Below are 4,407 nucleotides of genomic sequence, written 5' to 3'. Positions count from 1 at the left end.
GGAGGTTGCTAACAAGTTGCTAAATGTCACTACGGCAAACATCAGTCCACCTTTCGTGAAGTCATGCAACTGCAGTGTAGGTTGTTGCCTGTTTGTAGCAACAATACAATGGAGAAATCCCTTGTATTGTAAGTACAGGGAACCAGTGTGACGCTAACTTTGGTCTTAGCCTACAAACATGCATCATCCCTGCAGCACTCCCATTGTAAATGCTCTTGTCTGCACTCTTTTCTGATCTGAAATGCTGCTGCTAACTTATTTAACATGTGAAGGAATGTACTAACACAAGAACAGATAGCACACATGACAAAGATCTGTGTTTGACATTTGACACACTGACATTGAGATGATGGTAAAAGTTGAATTCTTTAAGGGTACTGCTGGGTGGCATTGATTTAACCTTACCTGTCTGCAGTGTAGCTAACATGAGGAAGTGACCAGTTACTTGATAGCAGTACAGTAGCCTACCATAAATCATATGTTCTTTTGCCCAGGGGACGAACGCACAATGCCAGACACGCCGTGAACTCTCCCCCTCTCGGTGCACTTGCCCCAAGGTGGATATATCAGTTGCTGGTCTTGTGTATGAACACACAATGGGTCATATTAGCTGTCACTTTCAGCGAGTCCACTCATCATAAGAAGTAAAGGTAAAGAACGGATCACCTGCAAGTTCGCACAATGGCCCGGCCTTGTACTGCACACTCTGGGGAAAGACTCTTAATACACATACTAATGTAATCCTCTGGTTGCCATTCACTTCACTCACCAGGCCAGCTGACATTCGCTTTCCAGAGGCGACCAACATGCACACACAGTTAATTGCTTTCTGGAGTTAATCATTTTCGAGTGTTATGTGGTGTAGATCATTCCCTTAACACTTCAACAATATGTTACACAAAGAAAGGACCAATTAAAACCGTGTGACTCTAACCTAAGGCTTGTTAGCTTTAAAGTCATAGTATAGTATGATGAAAGAGTATTTTGTGCCTCTACTGTGACATATCTACATGATTTAATGTTCAAAAAGCTCTTTATTTTTCTCATCACACCTCTTTTCACCCTCTGTCTCAAACCAGAGCCCAGTCTGCTCTGATTGGTTAGCTGGCCGGCTCTGTTGTGATTGGTCAACCGCTTAGAGATGTCCCTTTCCTCACCTGCAACGTGTTAGAGCACTAGCAAATAGAAACGTGAGTGGTACATACTGTAGTGATGTCATTATGTTACAGACGTAAACCAAAAAGTCCAATGGAGCAGTTTCAGGAACGGGGGGGGGAGTGTTGTGGGAGAGAAAAGCCCCTATAATCAATATGTTTTTGGGTTGTCTGTTGATGCCATTGTCATTGTTGGTAGGTTAGGGTTGGGGTTAGGGTTAGGTAAGCCAAAAGAAGTCTAGTAATTTAACCAATAGTTCAAATCACTAGTAGCCATTGATAGTTGTCAAACATAGGGCCAAACTCAAAGATAACTATCACTGTCCCTGTATCTTAGTTTTAAGGAAACATTTACTGCATTTAAATCTCAATGTTTTTTAACAATTCAAATTCATTGTTGGTAGCAAAGATACCACCTCTAATGTCATTTTACACATTGGTTTCGCAATCAGTATAACTGCTTTTGAAATCCAACCTTATATCTATCGTAGGTGTTTCCCTGCTCCCTGTTTTGTTGGGACAAGGCTCTGAACAGGTTGTTGAGTGTATGGCGTCAGCGAGTGGCATGTTTGGTGACAAGAAAAGATAGTACGCCAACATCTCCCGTCACGCTAGGTGTCAGGGATATTTCTTACCTTGTGAAAGTTTGTGTTGAAAGCTTCTTGTACATTGTACACCTGCAGCCTCGCAGCACAACACGTAGACACTTTTCACCACTTGTGCTTATAGTCTTGGTAAAATGAAACCTCATAACTCTCTGTTCTGTTACAGCTAAAGTTGGCTTCAGATGCATTTTCCAGATCTATAATAGAAGGGATATGCGATATCACTGGTGCTCATTCAACCCATGTGTTAAGTGCAAGTGTTTATGTTTGTGTGTGTATGTGTTTGTGTGTGTGTGTGTGTGTGTGTGTGTGTGTGTGTGTGTGTGTGTGTGTGTGTGTGTGTGTGTGTGTGTGTGTGTGTGTGTGCAGTTTAGCGGGTGTGAGATGGCTATCTGGGGCCATACATCAGGCCTGGTGTAGCAGTGGGCCTGTGTAATTATCAGGTCTCAATGGGACGCTGTGTTATTTTTGCCCAGGGTGAGATGCTTATCAGGCCCTGTCAGCAGCCACCTGGATGGATGAGCCTCGCTCCTCAGAGCACCCGGCTCACCTTCCCTCTGCTCCAAAGACAAACTGGACAACTTCTCTTATTCAGGCCATGGCAATCTCTGCTAACATACAATACCAAGGCTCGAGAGAAACTGATACGTACATTTAGACTGAGTTACCAGTCAAACTTTCATTGAAATGTATACATGCATATCATCATGTTCTTAGGTAACAGTAAGCTGTCTTTGGCTATTTTCTACTGTAACAATATAAATGTCCCCTTCTGATTCTGATTCTGATCTAATCAACATGAAATATATAAATAAATACGTCTTATACATTGGAATGTGTTTCAGTTAATATGCTATATGGTTACATAGCGTTATAACAGTTATAACATTAATAACTGTTAATGTTATTAGGAACAATATGGTGGATTATTTGATAGTATTCCACAGTAATGTGTTTTCCCATCCTGAGAAGAGTAACAATGAACAAGTCCAACACATCTGCATGAGTATTAAATCAAAATGTAGATATAACAGCATTTTCTAACAGACCTAAACAAAACACGAATAAAGCCTCCAACCACGCTAGCAGCTCTGATATTGTACTCTGCTGTAATGTATTGAACTACAGTGTATGGTACTTTTAACGGGCTACTGATGCTTAAGAAGAAAGGACAAATATGTTAACTCTCTTTTAGCATGCTAAAGCGGGATGATGGTGCTTAAGTGAAAAGTAAATGAATCACCAGTCAGTGGGATTCAGTAGGCCATTAATGTCTGCACATGTCAATGTACTGTAAGTATGACAAACTACACTTTGTAACTAGAACAATTATGTAATGTGTGACAAGATTACAACCAAATAGAAGTTCTGTGAAGCTGTACTTAGCGCTTAATGCTACCACGAAAAGAAGAAACAAACATTTTAACCAGGTTAACAAGCTCATGCATAATCATGGTGCTAAAGGAAACGCAAACTATTCAGCAAAGTCAGTGGGACTCATCCTCAGAGGACATGAATGTCTTAACAAAATATGAGCCAATATTTCGTAGCTGTACAAATATTGATGAGTAAAACGTTGACCTGCTAGTACAGTTGGGGGGTATCCAAAGACTGATTCATCCTTACAGGTTCAACAGGTTAGCAAGCTAATGTATGATAATGGTGCTAAAGAAAACGTCTACTAATCCACAGTCAGTAGGATTTATCCTCTGGCGGACATGAATGTCTTAACAAAATATGAGCAAATCCATCCCCTTGATGTAAGACTTTGACCTGCTAGTTAGCAACAGTTGGCGGGGGTAGCCACAGTCTGATTCATCCATATGGGGTCATTAATGTTCTTTATTTAATGTCAATCCATTTAATAATTGTTGTTGGATGTTTGAATATTGGACAGTAGTTGTTTGACAGCCCTTGCTATCCCTAAAGCCACGGCGCTGACATGGCAACTACAAATAATTTACTTAAAGGTCACCTATCATGCAAAATGCACTTGTACGCACTTGTACGTCTTTGATACATGAATATGTGTCCCCGGTGTTCCAGGGAACTCACCAAGTGTCAGAAAACACAACCCTCTCTCTTTTCCTCCATACCCAAATCTCTTAAAAAGGGGCTGCAACGGATCTGATACAGACTGATCCAGATTTGAACACTTCTGTGACATCACAGAAGTGGCGCTACGGCTATTGGGCCAACTCCACCAATCAGGAGGAGACAGCCACCGACATTGCCGTTGGAAAGCGCTGGAGACGCTGTAGTACATATGCCAGGCCTGTAGATGGTGCTGTTCTCACAGAATCAGCCCATGCAAAGACAGTGTTAAATTGAGCGAAATGAGGAATGGCTAAAATGCATGATCTGTTTGGTATTTTGAAAAATAAAAAGTATAAAAATGCCTTATATAGGTATGGTCCTACACTATATTATTCAAATATAGCATGATAGGTCCACTTTAATACAAAGGTGGCAGTACTTCTTCCACCTTTGTACATTTTCAACCTTCCCATGTTGATAAGTCACCACTGGCATCTCCCCAAGCTCCTCCAATCAGTATGTTGTTTTGTCTGAACACTTTGGTTTGTAGTGTTGGCTGTAAGATAGCGGGTTTTCTAATCGGAAGTCTGTGATTTGATTCCTAGCCCATG

This window comes from Notothenia coriiceps, unplaced genomic scaffold (genome assembly GCF_000735185.1).
Source record: "Notothenia coriiceps isolate Sejong01 unplaced genomic scaffold, NC01 NC01_scaffold00036792, whole genome shotgun sequence".
In the NCBI taxonomy this organism is placed as follows: Eukaryota; Metazoa; Chordata; class Actinopteri; order Perciformes; family Nototheniidae; genus Notothenia; species Notothenia coriiceps.
The sequence above is the reverse complement of the archived record's forward strand: the minus strand, read 5'-3'. Positions refer to the sequence as shown.